The following is a 19,381-nucleotide window of genomic DNA, read 5'->3' on the forward strand; positions in this document are numbered from 1 at the left end:
GGGCTCCAGGGGAACCTGCTGGGAAACAGGATGAAGTCACCACTGATGTTCCCTCCCTCAGCTGGGCAGAGACACTTCTTTCCAGAACTTTTAATTCTCCTCTCAAAGTTACATCGAAATATCACCTTTTTTGCTCTTATTATTAGATAACCGCAAGCTCTGCTGGAGCCGTTCATAGAGACAGGGCATCGTCTCAGGGATCATGAATGAGCCTGGTGGGAAAGCCCTTTGGCCAAGTGAAATGGCAGCAACCTCCAGATCCAGCAGTGGTCCATATCAAAACTGAACTGAAACTCAAATAGGAATTCCAGGGCACCGAGATGAGCTTTAGGTAATTCAGGAACAGTTAAACGAAGAAAAGGGAATAATGTAGGACCGCTGTCGAATTCAGTAGGAGTAGGACTAGACCTGAGATATTCAATGTCCTCTTTGCCTCAGTTACCAGCAGCGAGGTCTCCCAGGCCTTGGTGCTTTGAGGCAGGACTCTGGAGGAGAGCAACCAGCAGTGGATGGGGATCAAGTCAAGGGTTACTGGAGCAAACTACACCCTTACCAGTCCACGGGTCCAGAGGTTTGCATCCAGGGGTGCTGAGAGAGTGATTTTTCACTAGGAAGTGTTGGTCTGTTATGATCCCAGTAAGAAAGGCACTCCGACTTCATAATGTATGTTTTGAAACGCTGTTCATGTGGTCTAGCACTGTACGGAGAGTATCACAGGGGCAATCCTATGTCTTTTTAGATGGTGGGAACTCCAGGATGTGTGCATTAAATGGGCCTTTGAACTAAGACCCCACACAGGTCACGTGCACGAGGTCCCGAACCCCACCTTGGCAGACCTCCACTCAGCACTCTCTAGTTCATCACTACTTCTCAGAAATGGGGAGCGACACACTGGGACACAGCCACATGTGTGGGGCCACACCGGTGCTGAGTTGAGGGGGATGAGAACTCAGGTTCTCTGGGTGGCCCACGCTCCTCCTAATGCAGCCCCATATGCAGCTGGCCTTGTTCATAGTGTCCCTACTCTACGGGCTCGTAGGGCATCCCTCGTAGTGCCCAGGCCCTTCTCCTCAGAGTCTCTGCTCAGCCCGTCAGGTCCCAGCCTGTGCTGATGTATGGGCTTATTCTCCCCCTTCCCCCCCAGCACCCACCAAGGCAGGACTGACCACTTCTCCCTGTAAAACTTCAAGTGACTTCCACTGTCCGAATCACAGAGTTTCTCAAGGTCCCGGTGGACTGAAGCACCATTTACTCAGCTTTTAATGTTTGCACGCAGCTGGCTCATCTTGACTGGGGTGTCTCTCACAAGAGAACAGCATGAGGAGTTGCAGGGCACTACAAATACTCCTTCCTAGAGAAACTCTGGGTCTGGTACTGGTCAAGCCATAGGTCTGGACCCAGAGGGGAAGTTGCCCTTTCTGGGAGAGAGCAGCAGGAACACGTGGGGCTCTGCCTGGGGGGAGGTGATGAGTCAACTGAGAGCTGAAGGGCCAGCACGAGAGGGCAGGACATGGGCACCGCTGTGGTGGGTGGATGTCTGCTATGGATCCCCTGACCAGGAAGAGGAAGCAGATGAGGCCTTCTTCAGACACCTGGAAGAAACCTCATGTTTGCAGGCCCTGGTCCTCATGGCCGACCTAAACTATCCCAGCATTTGCTGAAGGGGCAAGAGAGTGAGGTGCAAACCACCCAGGAGGGGTTTGGAGCTCATTGGGGATGTCTTCCTTACAAGGGTGACTGTGATGCCATGAGGTGAAGTGCCCTGTGGGACTTCCTCCTTACAAACAGGGAAGAGCTGGTCAGGGCTGTAACAGTCAGGGACGGGAAGGTAAAGGTGAGGCTCCTGAAAGAAGCAAGCCCATAGCTTTTCCCTTTTGGTCCTTCCCCTCTTTTGTGTTGCTTTTAAAATCTTCTTTTGTTTTTCCCCCTCACAGCCAGAATGATTTACCAAAACTGGTTTTCAGCGAGAAAGTGGTCAGTGACTGAGGACATTTCCCTCCTCCCTGTCTTGCTTACCTTTACTTCCCACGTCTCCTCATTTGTCACTCTCTCCATGCCACTTTCTCCACTTTCTGAGGTGTTTTCTCTTCCAATAGAATTCCTTTTAGCGTATCCTAAATGATGTATTTAAATAAGACTAGAGGAAGAACTAGAGGAAAAAGACTAGATTGAGAAACACCAATTGGTGTTTCCATTTACTGTAAAGAGACTCTTGGGTAAAGAGCGCATGTGCAATAACTTACCTACTGTTTCTAGTGAAGTCCTACTCTAACTCCCTTAATAACTTTGTTCTTTGTACATCAAAGGATGTCTTCTTGCTTTCAGATGATTCTCCTCTCCATTCTGTTTTCCTTCCAGCCTGTGCCCGAATGTCCCCATGAACCTCTTTTCTCGTCCTTCTACACTCTTTCGCTCTGTCTCATCTTCTTTTAACCTCCTGAAGCATTGTTTCCTCCACTGACCATCTGCCCTTGAACACTGCAGCTTGGATGCAAACTATTGAACCATACCAGTGTCACGGAGTTCCTTCTTTTGGGCTTCCCCTCCCTCCACCATCAGGAGGTGCCTAATGGCAATAACTCTCTGGGCTTCGGACCTGGTTATCTTAGTTTGCCCTTTTGAGAGGCCTGGTTGACAGAGTCCCCTGGGAGGCAGTCCTGAAGGGCAAAAAAGTCCAGGAAGGCAGGACGTTTTTCAAGAAGGAACTTTTAAAGGCGCAGGATCAGGCCATCCCCATGTGCCTAAACACAAGCTGGTGGGGAAGAAGACTGGCCTGGCCGAACAGAGAGCTTTGTCTCAAACTCAGGGGAAAAAAGGAGATTATGACATTTTGAAGAAGGGGGAGGCAACTCAGGAGAACTACAAGGATGTTGTGAGGTTATGCAGGGAAAAAATTAGAAAGGCCAATGCCCAACTAGGTCTTTACCTGGCTAATGTCATAACAGACACTAAAACATGTTTCTATGATTACATTAGAAACACAAAGAGAGCTAAGGAGAATCCCCATCCTTTATTGGATATGGCGGAAAACATAGTGAAAATGGATGAGGAAGAGGCTGAGGTACTTAATACCTTCTTTGTCTCCGTCTTTAGTAGTAAGACCAGCAGTTCTCTGGGTACTCAGCCCCTGAGCGAGAAGACAGGGATGGGGAGCAGCATGAAGCCCCCATAATCCAAAGGGAATAGTGAGGGACCTGCTACAGCACTTAGACATACACAAATCTATGGGGCCAGATGGGTTCCACCCACGGGTACTGAGGGAGCTGTCGGAGATGCTCACCAAGCCGCTTTCCATCATTTTTCAGCAGTCCTGGCAAAGCGGGGAGGTGCCAGTTAAGTGGAGGTTAGTAAAGGTGACACCCATCAACATAAACGGCCAGAAGGAGGATCCTGGGAACTACCGCCCTGTCAGTCTGACCTCGGTGTGGGGAAGATCATGGAACCGATCATCCTGAGTGCCATCATGTGGCACATGAGGACAACCAGGTGATCAGGCCCAGTCAGCATGGGTTCATGAAAGTCAGGTCCTGCTTGACAAACCTGATCTCCTTCTATGAGAAGGTGACCCACTTAGTGGATGAGGGAAAGGCTGTGGATGTTCTTTACCTGGACTTTAGAAACGCCTTTGACAGCATTTCCCAAAGCATTCTCCCTGAGAAACTGGCTGCCCGTGGCTTGGACGGGAGTACTCTATGCCAGGTGAAAACCTGGCTGGATGGCTGAGCCAAAGAGTGGCCAAAGTGGTGGTGAACAAAGTTTAATGCAGGTGGCAGCTGGTCACAAGTGGTTTTCCCCAGGGCCTACAACTGGGGCCAGTTCCTTTTAATGTCTTTATCAATGATCTGGATGAGGGGATCGAGTGCACCCTCAATAAGGTTGCAGACGACACCAAGTTGGTTGGCAGTGTCGACCTGCTTGAGGGTAGAAAGGCTTTGCAGAGGGATCTGGACAGGCTGGATCGATGGGCAGAGGCCAGTGGCCTGAGGTTCAACACAGCCAAGTGCCGGGTCCTACACTTGGGTCACGAAAACCCAATGCAGCACTACAGGCTTGGAAGTGGCGAGGTGGCTGTTGGTGTCTTCTCCCAAGTAACGAGTTACATGACAAGAGGAAATGGCCAGGAGTTGTGCCAGGGAAGATTTAGATTGGATAGTAGGAAAAACATTTCTTCACTGAAAGGTTTGTCAAGCACTGGAATACTTTTATTTTCAGCCAAATCAAAGGGATTTGGTTGGTATCAGACAGCCAAGTTTAAACGCATGGGGGATGGAGGGCCCTGGGGACAGCCCAGTCCAAAAATCCAACCCCAACAAATCTAGCCCAAAAAGAAAAACCCAACCCAAACACCCCCAACCCAAAAAAACCCAACCAAACCCACCCCAAAATCCACTCCAAACAACTAAAAATCCCAGGGTTCAAAAAGCCCAACCCCAAAAATCGAGTCCCCAAACCCCAAAATCTAATCAAAAAACCATAAACCGAACCCCCAAAAACCCAATCCCAAAAAACCCAAACAAAAAAACCCAACCCAAAATTCAACCCAAACAACCCGAAAAATCCAACCCGAAAAATCCAACCCGAAAAATCCAACCTGAAAAACCAAACCCCAAAAATCCAACCTGAAAAACCCAAAATGCAACCCAAAATATCACTCAAAAAACATAAAATCCACCCCAAAAAATCCAAGCCCAAAAAATCCAAGCCAAAAAAAGGTAAAGCCCAAAAATTCCAAAATCCAAGCCAAAATCCAACCATTAAAAAAAAACCCACTCCAACTTCAAACCCAACCGACCCAAAATCCCAGTGCTCAAGGCCAGCTTGGATGGCATTGGAGGAACCTGACCTGCTTGAACATGTCCCTTCTGATGGCAGACCCACCACTGCGGGCAGCACATCAGCGGTTGCCATGCCACCACTGCCAGACAATCAGCGCTGGCCCTGTCACTGTCATGTCACAATGGCTGCCTGACACACCCATGCAGGGGTAAAAATCAAACCCAAAAAACCCAACCCCAAAATCCAACCCAAAAAATCAAACCCAAAAAAGTCCAAAACCCAACTCCAAACAACCCAATCCCCAAAAAACCCAACCCAAAATTCAACCCAACCAACTGCAAAAATCCAATCCAAAAAGTCCAACCCCAAAAATCCAACCCCTAAACCCAAAATCCAACCCAAAATCTAACTGAAAAATACCCCAAATCCACCCCAAAAAATCCAAGCCCAAAAAACCCAAGCCCAAACATCCAACCCAAAAAAATCCAAAATCCAATCCAAAATCCAACCCAACAAAACAAAATCCACCCCAACATCCAACCCAACCCACCCAAAATCCCAGGGCTCAAGGCCAGCTTGGATGGCGTTGGAGGAACCTGACCTGCTTGAACATGTCCCTGCCGATGGCAGCCCCACCACTGCGGGCAGCACATCAGCGGTTGCCATGCCACCACCGCCAGACACTCAGCGCTGGCCCTGCCGCCCTCATGTCACAATGGCTGCCTGACACGCCCGTGCAGGGGTGAAAATCTAACCCCAAAAATCCAACCCAAAATCCAACGCAAAAATTCAAACCCAAAAAAATCCAAAACCTGAACCCAGAAAAATCCAACCCCAAAAAACCCAACATTAAATTCAACCCAACCCACTTGAAATTTCTAACCCAAAAAATCAAACCCAAAAAACCCAAAATATGACCCAACATCTAACTGAAAAAAAACAACAATCCACCCCAAAAAATCCAATCCGAAAAAATCCAACCCAAAATTTCTAACCCGAAAAATCCAACCCGAAAAAATGAAAAACCCAACCCAAAATCCAACCGGAAATTCAGCTCGGTTAACAGAAAAAATCTAGCCTTAAAAATCCAACCCGAAAAACCCCAAATCCAACCCCAAATACAACAACAAAAAAACCATACAAAATCCAATCTAAAAAATCCAACCCCAAAAAACCCAAATACTCAATGGAAAACTCAACCAAAAAATCCAACATAAAAAACCCAACCCTAAAAAAACCCGCAAAAAACGCCAAATCCAACCTAAACGACCCAAAATCCCAGGGCTCAAGGCCAGCTTGGATGGCATTGGAGGAACCTGACCTGCTTGAACATGTCCCTGCCGATGGCAGCCCCACCACTGCGGGCAGCACATCAGCGGTTGCCATGCCACCACCGCCAGACACTCAGCGCTGGCCCTGCCGCCCTCATGTCACAATGGCTGCCTGACACGCCCGCACAGGGGTAAAAATCAAACCCCAAAATTCCAACCGACCAACCCATAATTAAACCCAAAATCCAACCCCAAAACGTGAACCCCAAAAAACAACTTAAATAAATAAAAAAAACAACCCCAAAAACCCAACAGGAAATGTCCAACAAAAAGAATCCAGTCCAGGAAACTCAACATCCAATCCAAAAGCCAAATCAAAAAACCCAAAATCCACCCCAAACTCCAACCCAACAAACCCAGAATCCCGGGACGCAAGGCCAGGTTGGACTAACAGCGTTCTGACCTGTCTCAGGAACAGTGTGGCCAGCAGGACTAGAGAAGTGACCGTCCCCCTGTACTGGGCACTGGTGAGGCCCCACCTCGAGTGCTGTGTCCAGTTTTGCGCCCCTCACCACAAAAAAGACACTGAGGGGCTGGAGCAGGTCCAGAGAAGAGCAATGAAGCTGGTGAGGAGTCTGGAGAACAAGTCTGATGAGGAGCAGCTGAGGGAGCTGGGGCTGTTTAGCCTGGAGAAAAGGAGGCTGAGGGGAGACCTTCTCGCTCTCTGCAACTCCCTGAAAGGAGGGTGTACAGAGGTGGGGGTCGGTCTGGGGGCCGCCTCCGCTGTGCGCTAGTGCCTTGGTACCCGGGCCTTGGGAGAGGGTGCTGCCACACACACAGATGCAGCTCCTCGGGGCTTGTGAGCCGTGCTTGGTTGCTGAGGAAGTGGTGCCTGGCTGGTGTGTGTCCTGTTGTCGTTTGAAGGTGGCTGTCAGAGACCAAGAAGTGGGCGCTTTCCTTCCCGTGTATCTCGGACAGGAGGCACTAGCCCCTTCTGACACAAAAGTGTGCCTGGGCACTCTCAGTGGCCACTTCTGCGCGTGGACTCGCACATTTAGCACGAACCTGTGAGCTGCACTAAATGGCCGCATGGTTCATGGTGCTGGTTTCGCGTCTGGTTGAAAACCTCTGGTTTTCATCCAAAGACTTCTGCATCCAAAGATGCAGCGTCCCTGAACCTGACAGTGCCGGTGCTTGGCCATTCGTGGGTTGGTTTTCTCTTCAAGGCGGTCTTTGATTAGCCCAGTTCTCATTAGCAGGGGGCCCATTAAATGCTGCCGGCCTTCCGTCCCCTGCAACAACCTGCAACATTCTAGTCTCCAAAGTGTGCCGAAGAAGAAGGCCGAAGAAGAAGTGCCTAAAAGCATCCAGCCTACGCTGCTGCAGGCTACGCTGGACGAAGACCAGGAGGTTAAAGAGAAGGCCGAGACCATGGTCAAGGAAGTGCTGGAGCAGGTGAAGGCGCTGGACCAGTCCGTCCACGTCTTAAGGAGGGCTCCCGATGAGGTCAGCGGAAGGTCGGTTGCCAGTGCCAGAGGGGCAGATCCTTTGGACACTTCTTCTTCTTGGGCAAAGCTGCTCATCTTGCAGCCACTGCAAAAGGCTGTTGATATCTCCTGAGTGAGTCGTGAGACTGCCAAGGAGAGCATGCAAAAAGCCATCTCCAGAATTCAGCAGCTGCGTGCAGAATCGGTCGGGTATGCCAAAACCATTGACCCTGAAGTTGTGGAAACCTTGAAGAAGAAGTCAGAGGAAGAAAGGATGTCAGAGCAGAAATGAGAGAAGCTTCAACCAAGGAAGGTCTTGCCACCTCTCAGCCTCCCTGCAACAGTCCCACCTGCAGAGGAAGCAGGAGAAATCAAAGAGCAGATCTCACAGACTCTCCTCCCAGCCCTCCCCTGAGGCGCTGAGCGAGATGCTCGCTGGCCAACAGAAGGCCTTCAGCAGTCCCGGCATTACACCTCTGGAGTCACAGAAGCAACTAACTACTTTAATAAAATATTAATAATAAAATAAAAAGAAACTATTGAAATCTCTACGATATGCACAAAACTGTATCAGACTCCCAGGATGACGATCACGTCACCGGCAGGCACTGGGAAAGTCCCAGACTGGACTCAGTGATGGACGGGAGCTGGATTCCCGATCTGGGTTTGGGAATGCACGGTTCAGGATTAAAGTCAGGTGAACTGACAGAGTCCTCCTGGGACGTCGGCCGTCGAAAGAAGAGACTGCCCCATGTGATCCCTCAGCTTTTATACTGAGCGTGGGGCAGGTGGGATGGAATACCCCGTGGGTCAGTTTGGGATCCCCCGTCCTGTCCCCTCCTCCCCGCAGGTGCCGCCCCTCTACGCTTCTCCGCTTCCCCCCCTCCAACGGGGCAAATAACACAGTGAGCTGAGCTTGGCTGTGACAGCAATAAGGATGAGCAGGAGCCTCTCTGCACACCGTTCCTTGGCATAAATTAGAAACAACCAGGTCTTATCACTCTGGGAGCGAACAGCGTCTGGACAATACGCTGTTAATGTCAGAGAGTTCAGTTGGTTAGAAGAGGCTTAGCTGCAGAGTAAAATTACTGAACACAAAATTGGTTCTGCTTTACCTCAAACCAGGACGCTCCCAAGGGCTTGCTTGTACCTACAGGAGTCACGCCAGGCCACACCGTGTCTGGGCATTTTCCCTGCAACGTTTTCCCTCGTCTTCCTCCCTCCTACAGCCCTGGTCAGGCTAAGACCCAGTTTTACAGGGAATGTGAAGTAGGGAAGAGAAAAGCAGCCAAGGTTTTAGCCTTGTGTAGGAAGCTTTGCGGCTGGTCTCTCTGAGGGGCTGGTCCAGCCCTGCAAAGCTCTACTCATGCCGTAGGCGAGTCCCATCTGCAGGTGCTGCTGAAGGCTGCGCCTTCTTCTGTGCCTTTATCCTCTGGTCCCCTCAAGAGCCCTGATGGGCCTTTGGGTTCCCACCCAGGGCCCTCGCTGGGCCTTTTGGTGTCCTGCCAATGGATGGGCTTCAGCTTGTTGTCTTTGCCACGGGACCCCTCCTCTTGTCTTCTCAAGGCCTGTTTCCTTCCCCTGTCCCCCCGGGACCAGTGTGTGGGCCTTTCGGGGCAGCTGAGGGGCCACCAAATGGCCTTTGGCTGCCTCCCAAGGACCTCCATTTCTCTTTGCGTGCTTCCTAAGGCCCTCTGCTTGCCCCTTGGTGCGGCCCTGGGCTCTAGATGTGCCCTTTGCTGCAGCCCAGAGCCCTCTGGCTGCCTCTCGATGCCCACCCCGAGCCCTTGGCGTGCCTCTGGGTACCCACCATGGCCGTGAGCCCTTGGGTGCCACCCAGAGCCCTCCCGCTGCCTTTCTCTATGCCCGGGGAACTCCTTTTATCCTCTTGTCCCCTCCAGCCTGGCTGGAGCCCTGCCAGAGCAAAAGGAGCAGGGGAGAGGGTTTAGGCTCCAAAGCTACACTTACAGTGTCCAAAGCCTCATTTTTGTTTTCCAAAGTCTTCGTTTGGGATTCCAAAGCCTCATGGTAGGCTCTAAAGCACCATTTTCATGGTCCAAAGGCTCCGTTTCAGTTTGCAAAAGCTCCTTTTCAGAGTCCAAAGCTGCATCTTAAGTGTCCAAAGCCTCATTTTCAGGCTCCAAAGCATGGTCTTGACGATCCAGCCAGTCGTTTTTAGGGTCCAAGTTGCACTGTAAGTGTCTAAACCCTCATCTTTATGGGCCACAACCCTCCCTTAAAGATCAAAGCCACACTTTTTAGGCTCAAAAGCCTCATTTTTAGAGTCCAACACCTTCCTTCTAGGCCTGAAAGGTTCCTTTTTTGGGTCCAAACCCTCCCTTTTAGGGTCCAAGACCTCATTTATACTTTCCAAGCCCCACTTTTAGGTCCAATGACTCATATGAAGGGCCGAGAGCACCATTTTTAAGGCTCAAAGTCTGATTTTGGAGGGCCAAAGCCTCATTTTCAGAATCCAAATTTCATTTCCAGGACCAAATCCTCATTTTTAGCTTCCAATACCTCATTTTCAGGGAGGAAAGCTCCCTTTTTAGGATTCAGTCCACAATTTGGAAGGCCGAAAACCTCATTATGAGCCTCCCAAGCCCCATTTTTAGGGTGTAAAGCCTCAGGTTTTGGTAGAAAAACGTCATTTGAGGGCACAAAACCTGATTTCAGGGTTCAAAGCTTCCATTTCATTTCCAACGCCCCATGTTTAAGGCTGAAATCCTCAGTTTTGGGACTCAAAACCATCTTTTCCGACACAGAACATTTCTTCAGGGCCCACAGTTCCAACCTGAGGGTCTGAACCCAAAGGCGCAGCTTGTCGCCTGGCAACGTCCGCCCTCCCCTCTGTGTCCCGCCTATCTGCCCCAAAGAGCCAATCGCCTTTGAGGAGGCGGGAGCAAGGCACAAGATTGATGTGTAAACAACCAATCAATCTTCAAGGCGTGCAGGGAAGGTGGCAGGAGTCAAAAACAACCCTTGGCACCATGTGGGGGCGGGGCATGTGGGCTCCACCAATCACAGCTGGAGTTCGAGCAGCACACAGATGATTGATAAGCGTCTGACCCATCAGTTGATGGGAGGAGCAAGGCAGAAGTAGAGCCAATGAAAGAAAAGATCCTGGGCAGAGTGACAGCCGAGACAACCAATCAGAGAGCACATCACCTCAGGTGACCTGCGCCTGGGCAGCCTGACCACCTGGGAGCCAATCAGGAGCCGCCTCCAGGCAGGGCAGGCCCCAACCCAGGGCAGAGTGACAGCCGAGGGGACCAATCGGAGGCAGCATCACCTCAGGGGAAGGGTGGGTGCTGCTGCTGTGCAGCCTGAGCACCCAGGAGGAGGGCGGTGGGCTGGGCCGGGATGGGGGAGGGGGATGCTGGCTGTGGGGCCGCCCGCCATCACCTCACCCACTCCCCTCCCGCCAGCCTAAGCGACACCTCAGTAGCCTGAAGGCTTGTGAGGAGGGGGGGACACGTCCCCGAGACGGTGCGTTGAGCAGGGGGAGATGGCGGTGCTGGGCCCTCCCCCTCAAAGCCGGGGGTGCCCAGGGTTGATGCTCTCCGCCCCCCTCTCCCCACAGCTACTGCACATCATCTCCTTCCTGACGCTGCCCGACCTGCTGAGCCTGGACCCGACGTGCCGCTGCCTCCCCTCCGCACCCCTCTCCCCAGCCAGTGCCTGGCCCTGCAAGAGGGCCGCCATCCTCAACTGGGAGTCGGCCGTTGCCACGGGGGCGTGGGGGTGGTGGCCCTTTGTCCCACAGCCAGTAACAACGTCCCGGCGTCCCCCCCCTCCAGACACCAAGGGGCCGTACCTGCAGAGCCTGGGCCGCGGCTGGCAGCGAGCACTGATGGCCTCCATCCTGTCTCCCCCTTCTCATGGCTACCACAAGCTGGCGCTTGCCCAGCAGCACCTCTTCCTCCTGGGTTACAGCAGGACCCACCTCTTGCTCCGTGACTCTGGCCGTCACGCCTGCTCCTGCCAGGCCCTCTCCCACGGCGTCAGGGATGTATGCCGACCCCTCACTCCCCCTTCCCCCCCTGCCACCGCCATGCTGGGTGACCGTCCCCTCCTCCCCACAGTGACAGTGGATCCCCGTGGGGAGCCCCCCCACGCCTGCATGCTGACGGAGCAGAAGCAGAGCGACACCCTGGAGGTGTTCGACCCAGCCGACGTCCAGCACATCTTCTGCATCAGCTTCCCCTCCTCCATCCGCGTCAGACAGGCGGTCGTCACCAGCACGGAGGTGACGTGGACCCTTCTGCTGCTCACAGGTTTGGGGAGGACACTGAGGAGATGGGGAGAGCACCTTGGGGTGTGGGGACACTGCGGGGAGGGGGACACACGTGCCAGATTCAGCCCCCTGACTTCCCCGTGTGGGAGCGCAGAGGAGGGGCAGGTGTACAACCTGCAGCTGACCCTATCCCTGACCCCAGTGTCATCCCTGTAGGTGCCATGTCCCCATCGCTGTCCCCACAGGTGTCCTGGCCACACCACTGTCCCCAGCCCTGTCTCTGTCCCTCCAGGTCTCTTGTCCCCCTCCCTGTCCCCACAGGTGCCCTATGCCCAGGGCTGTGGGGACAGCGGCCGCCTGCTGGGCTGGTTCCATGGCAGCATCAGTTTTGTCCACCTCCGTGTCACAGTGAGACCAGGGGACACTGTCGACCCCACTGGGGGCTGGGGAGGACCCCAAGGCTCAGTTGTGGTGTGTAATGTCTCCTTTCAAGAGTACAAAAACGCACTTTTAGTTTCCTAAGCCCTTTTTCAGGCTCCAAAGAGGCATTTTTAAGATTAAGCCAGTCAGTTTTAGGGTCCAAGGTGCATCTTGAATGTCAAAACCCTAATTTTTATGGTCTAAACCCCTCTTTTAGGCACCAAATTATCATGGGTTTGATCCCAAAGCTTTATTTTTAGGGTACAAACCCTCATTTACAAGTTCCAAAGCCCTTTTTAAGATTCAAAGACTCATTGTCAAGCTCTCAAACAGCATTTTTAGCATCCAGGCAGTCGTTTTTAGATTCACAGCCACATCTTGACTGTCCAAAGCGAGAGCGAGTGGCCCACACGCGTGTCCAGATGGGCCTCCAGGTGGGCCCCGGGGTGGCTGGGCAGCAGCCGGGCAGCGGCGTGGCAACATGACGATGTGCAGTGCGGTGTCGTGACAACGTGACGATGCAACAATGTGCGTCTGCTCTCTAGAGCCGCTTGCTGGGAGACTGGCTGTGGTGGCCGCAGCTGGGTGCCTCTGGAGCGAGAGGTGGCAGCGCAGGGTCACAGCTCCAGGAGAGCTCTTGCAAGGAGCCATGGAGCACCGTCTCACTGCTGGCGTCCCAAAGGTGGACACACTGCTGAGCACAGTGGGGAGGAGGGGAGAGGTGAGCAACGGGCCGATGGAGAGGGCTCAGCCCGGGAGCCGGGGACACGTGGGGCTGCTCTGGGGCCTCGGGGCATGTGTGGGGAGCTGGGAGGGATGGAAAGGTGGTGGTGCTGGGCAGAGTTGCGGGGAGTCGTGCCTCTCTGCCCAGCATGGCTCACGGCTAAGCAGGTGGCAGGGGTTGCTGCGACAGGAGGCGGATGTGGGTTGAGGAGAGGATGGGAGTTGTGGGGCCGGGGGCGAGGAAGCAGAGAGCAGCTTTTGACGGGGCTTGCTCTTGGCGCTGCCCCTGGTGGGAGTCTTGCGAGAGCCTTTCTAGCAAGTGCCGTGCAGGAGGCTTATGGAGATAGTGCCTGAGCGCCCCTGAGTGTGTGTCTCTTTCTAGCTCGGGAGCAGGAGACAGCCACTGGCAGAAGGACCTACAGCGTTGCTGGACCTCCCGCTCGGGGTCAAGGTCCCCGTGCTGTCTGGCTCCAAGCCTGTCTTCTGCAGGACAAAGCTGGGGGAAAAGGTAAAGGAAGTGGAAAGGGGTAGAAAAGCTCTCCTCTTTGACAGAGTCCCCCTGTCCTTCCCCCTTGTGGCCAGCTGCTCTACAGTGGGCGCTGCAGCCCTTCAACGTGGCAGCGCAGGGGAGGAGAGGGGAGCTCCTGGCTCCCTGGCACAGAGACAAAAAGGAGGACTTGCCAGTTTTCTGGGTTGGTTTCTGGCACCGTGCCAATGCGCGGCCGGGGCCCTGCCTGCAGCAGGCGTCTGTGTGTCCAGGTGCTGGGGCAATGTGCCCTTCTGGCTCATCCAGCAGCATTGAGCCGGGCCCCGGGGCACACTTGAGGGAGAATCATAGAATCATAGAATTGCCTAGCTTGGAAGGGACCTTTCAGATCATCTAGTCCCACACGGAGGGTCGCAGACAGTCCTGCTGTGGGGTCAACCAAGGTCTGGGCAAGTAGAGAGACTGGGCACGGTGGGGTGTTCCCCCGACAAAGGCGCTGAGACCAGCAAACCTCACCCATTACCTGGGGCGAGTGGCAGGTGCTGGCAATGGCCTATGGGACATGCTGGGGTGATGAATGTCCTGGACACCTTCCTGGTCTGTTCATGCCACCAAGGGCACACAGCAGCCTTCTTTCTCCTGCACCTACGTGTCTCCGCTCCCTTCATGGACACCTGGCTCTGCACTGCACACCCACGGGAGCGTGTCCTCACCCTGCATAGTCACACCGCCCAGCTAATGCTCTTTGGTTTTTTTCTCTCCTGGTCACTTTGCAGTCCAGGCCAGCTCTCCTCACCTCCCTCGCCCTCACCCAGCTGAACCCAGACCAGCAGAGCAGCCCATTCTGGGCTGTCCCCATGGCAGAGCCCACCACAGGGTGAAGCAACACTTGGGGAGCTCACCCCACAGCCCCTCTACAGGGCTCAGCAGCTGCTGGGGGGCAGAGAGGGGTCTCTGTTTCCCCATGAGCCCCTGGGCTGGAGGCTGAACACAGCAGGAGGAAAAGGAGGTTAGTGAAACTTCGTGATCCCTGGTCTCAAGTCCAGGAGATCCCCACCACAGACAGCCTGTTCCAGTGCTCTGCCACCCTCAAAGTCAAGAAGTTCCTCCTCATGTTTGGATGGAACTTCTTATGTTCAAGTACCTCTTGTCCTGTCACTTGGGGGCATTCCAGGTGCATTGGACACCACGTGAAAGCAAACTGTGGCCTGCACCCTGCTGCCAAAGGGATTGAAAAAGAAGAATGCATTGGCAATGTCAGATGTAGCACACCACTTGGCTGCCTTTGGCACCAGTTCATATTGGAACTTCCACCAGAAGGTTCAAGCAAGTCGGGGGGCTAAGGCATCTTCTGTGCGAGGGGAACATTATCAGGGCTTTGGAAGAAGGTGGGTGAACTGTTGGAATCTCACAGGCTCTGGCAAATCCCCAAGGGACAGGGGACAGGGCGTAGCTATCCCCATTGATGAAATGCATCAAAGGTTTTCAGAGCCACCTCCACATTTGATTTTCCACCTATAACCAGTGCTTCTGACTTTCTGCTTCACCGGTGCCCAGGGACAGGAATCTTGTCCGGTCGTTCCCTCCATGGTGTCTCCAGTGATGGGCATCAGTGGGGCCTGGTAACACCCTCACCATCTTGGGGTTTGCTGCTGAGTTTTACTTCTCTAGAGGCTTGCCCAGTGTTTGAGGGTCTACAGGATCTTGGCCGGAGAGGACTCATTTCCATACAAAATGCCATAACCAGCCAAGTCTCTGTGCATAGTCTTCCTGGATTCCTCAGTTCTTCTGTGCTTAATTAGAGAGTTCTCAGATGAATACATTTCAATACTAAACAACCATAAGAAAGGATTGCTTCCTTCTTATTTTGTTCTTTATTTTTTCTTCTTACACATGAAATGATGCCAGCAATCTCCAGTTCATATTGGTCCTGAATTTCTGCTAATGGAGCCTCAAGACCCTTTAAGGCAAGACCCTTTATTGCTAACACTCCGTGGACAGGCTTTGTCTCAATCTCACCATGTCTCTCACCTGGCAACCAGGACTGACAGCAGCCTGTTCAAACCTGAGCTTTCTCCACTCCAGTCCGTAGCTGCGTGTTTCCACTCCTTGGCACCGGTTCCCACCTGCTTTACCTTGAAAACAAGCTGACACAGAATGGTGTTTCCTAATGGCCAACAAAGGAAATCAAAGGCAGGCAGAGTTCAATACAGAGAAGACATTCCTCAGCTGTATGTCAAGTCCCCATTCCCTGCCCTGAAGTTCACTTTCCATTCTGGATGGCCTTAGACCAATAGAAAACACATTTTCCTGTCAAGCACAGATCCCAGACTGTGTTCCGAGGACAAGTTTATTTTAATATATTTCACATCTATATCTCCTATCTAAAAGAGGCTGGGATCAATGAAGGTTGGATACGTTGGATAGATCCTGCCTTTATCTCTTTGCAGTCAAGCAATGGTCCCACCTGCTAGCACTTCCCTCCTATCGTCCCTTTTTTGAGATGGCCAAATCTTTATGGGGCGTACAATGGCATAACACCATGGTCCTCCAAGTGCCAAACCGTAACCGGTGTACATGTTCCCTGAGTTCATCCAGGCACCGTCTCCTTCAGGCACCCAGAAATGCAGTGCGAGAGAACATGCTTTGGGACATGTTCCTCATCTAAAGGGAAGCTAAGCAGCCTTTAGCTCCCCACCTCCTTCTCTGGACCCTTTTGAAAGATGCATGCAGCATTTACTTTTTGCCAGATGTCAGGGAGTCCCGCCAGTCTCCAGTACCTTTCCAAGATGAGGGAGAGTGGCCTCACTGTGACATTCTCTTACTTTCCAGCACCTCTGGATGTACCCCGTCCATTCCCATGTACTGGTAGTGGTTGAGTTTGCTCCAGTAGATCCTGATTTCATTCCTATCCGCCATTGGCTGTTCTTGTCCAGAGTCTTGCCTTGAGGCACAAAGCCCTGAGAGACCTTGCTGGGGAAGTCTGAGGCAAAAAAGACATAGAGTATCTCAGAACTCTCTCTCCCTACTCTAACTCAATACAGCAGTGTCCAACTAATATCTTTGTTTTCTTCTGTAAGAATTCCTGAAGTTGGAAATCTCGTCATGATTCCCCTGAATTTACTTTCAGGTTTCAAACTGAGTTTTGATACAGGCCAATGTTCTCCTTGGAGGATGCTGTCCTTGAAGACCAGCTGTACAGAGCTTTGCACCACCTTCAATGCTCCTGACCATTGGATCCCCACGAAAACTCCTCAGCGTAGGCCAAAGGCAAAAGGACCTCTGAGGTCCAGCGTCTGCAGTCTTCTGTTCTGCTTCCTCACTGCCCTGGAGTGCTGGGACCCCACTACTTCAGGGTCACGACAGCCAATCTTCACGTCTCTGACCAGCTCTTCCTGCATTGCAGGTATCACATCAAGGTTGGCATTATTTTTGTTGGCCCATCTGGCAGCTGTGCTAAGACGTTGTCCTAAGACACTCCAGAAACCACCTGGACTGTACGTGCTGCTGTGCTCCTCTTTCAGAAGCTGCCAGTATCATGGCAGTCCCCAGCGAGACCCAGGCTCGTACAGCCAGACGCTTCCCTAGGATCCTTCAGAAAGACTATACCCTCTTCCTCATCCTGACTGTGGGTTCCTTATCTCCCACCATGACAGGACACTTCTACTGGCCTCTCCTCTCACCCTCCCCCACAAAGGCTCACCAAACTCTTCACCTGCCCCAAGGAGTTGCGCCATACATCCAGTTAACGGCTTCACTTTCAGGAAACCCCACTCCTGATCCTTCCAGCCTGTCTCTCCTGAAAAGCCTGTAGCCATCCATTGCAGCACCCCAAGCTGTGTGCCTTGTCCCACCACGCCTTGGCAGTTCCTCTGTCAAAGTCAAAAAGCACAGGCTCTCTCTCAACTTGTCTCTTCCCCTGGCTGAGAGTTTTGGTGCACATCTGGGCTGTGGCACCTCAGGTGTAGCTCCAGGCCAAGCTCGGACGTCTCTTAAAGGAAACCTGGTACCAAGCATTGAAGACCTTCTGTGTGCAAAGGCTTTGCTTCACGGCAGAGACACGGTCAAGTGGACGGCACCTGGAAGCTTAAAGCTGAAATTGGATGTTGATGGTGAGCAAAGCCTGCTGTCTGCAAGAACAGAGAGAAACAGGGCTGGGAAGGGCGGCCCTGGCAAGAAAGAGGGTTTTTGTCAGTGGTGTCTCTGCAGCCCTCAAGGGCCTTTGACAAAGGTGAAGGTGATCTCCATGAATGACAAGGTGCTGCTGACAGGTCCCCCACGAGATTTTTTGGCCTGTTCCTTGACTGTATTATGAAGAGGGCGAGTAAATGTTGGGCAAGAGAAAAAACAGCACTTTGAGAGTGCAACACATGAGTGGAGACCCTGGTGTGATGTGTCTTGTGTTCTAAACTGCCTCACATCTACTGCATGGAGAAGGGAGAGACCTTGCCCCACTGCAGTGGCAATCAGTCACTTGTGTTATGAAAATTTGCAAGTGGCCCGTGCTGACCGAGCAGAGAGGCTAGGACACAAAGTACAGAGGTGCACGCATAAATATTTAGTCATGCGCATGAGGTGTCCGAGCTCAATTGGGGTACCTCAAATGCGGTTAAACACAGGGTTCTTATGCCATTCAAGCATTCAGGTACCTTATTATTTGACTAATGACTAACTAACACAGACACGGAGTACCAATTCCTAATCACAGTAAAACTGCACAAAGTAGCTATATCTCTGCAGCTCCATCAGCCATCAGCCTTCTGGCAGCTTTTCTATTGATCCAGACGTCCCCGGAGTTGGTCTATTGCTAATTACTTGTCTGTGATGCTGGACACTGGGAGAGTTTCAAAGGTGTGTAAGAGGGACGAGGATACTGGCATTATCTCGGTTCTCCAGGGGTATCTTTTATCCTTCATGGACAGCTGAATGATTCTGAGAAGTCCTTATTTTGAGGGCAGGGCTGTTCTTCTGCTCCTTGTGATGAGCTGACCTCCTTTAACTCACTTACCCAAGCATGATAAATCAGTACACAATGGGAGCTAGCTAGATATATATCTTAAGAAAGTCAATTCATTTTCATACGATAAAGACTGATGGGCATAAGAGTTAGGGAGGTAAATTTTGATACCCTTGGATCAGAGGATGTCTGTGGCCAGGTGGGTCCTGCAGAGAGCTTTTTGGTGGTCAAGGATCACCTCTTCGTCATCCAGAATGGTCCATGCCAACATGCAGGAAGTCATGCCAAGGTGGCAGGAGGCTGGCATGCATGAGAAAAGAGCTCTGAGTAACATCAAGCCTGAAGAGGAAGCACAGAGAAGGTGGAAGCTGGCTGCCTTCCAGCCTCCAGGGTTCCGTGGTTCTGTGCTGGAGTTGAACTTTCGGTTTTCCTTTTTCCTCTTTCCCCTTCCCAAGTTCTTTTCTTTAACCATTGTCGTAGATTCCTCTACAAACAGCCCAGCTTCTCTTTCCCCACAGGCCCTACATTTGCTTGCTTTGTGCCCTCTCTACGGGGCACAAAGATGTTTCTAACATAGCTGTTGTGACAATTCCTCTGCTGGACAGTACAAAATTAGGAATGCCTTTAATTCCCTGTAGTGCCCTGCAACTCCTCGTGCTGTTATCTTGTGCTGATGCATCACCACAACCATGGTGAGCTGCCTGCACGCAAACATGAAGAATGAACAAAATGGATCTTCAGTCCAGGGGGACCTTGGGAAATTCTGGGAGTCAGCCAGAAGAAACTGCTGAAGTTTTACAAAGAGAAGTGGCCAGTCCTGCATCAGGGGGAAGAAAAACACCGTATTACAGTGCCAGGTGGGATGTGACAGGATGAGCAGTGACCCTGAGGAGAAGGGCCCACGCATTATGAGGGACACCACATGAGCCAGTGGCGCATGCTGACCATGAACGAGGCCAGCTGCACACAGGGATGGATTAGGAGGAGAGGGCTACCCAGACAGCTTGACTTTTCATGCCCTTT

Source organism: Rissa tridactyla, unplaced genomic scaffold (genome assembly GCF_028500815.1).
Source record: "Rissa tridactyla isolate bRisTri1 unplaced genomic scaffold, bRisTri1.patW.cur.20221130 scaffold_29, whole genome shotgun sequence".
Classification (NCBI taxonomy): Eukaryota; Metazoa; Chordata; class Aves; order Charadriiformes; family Laridae; genus Rissa; species Rissa tridactyla.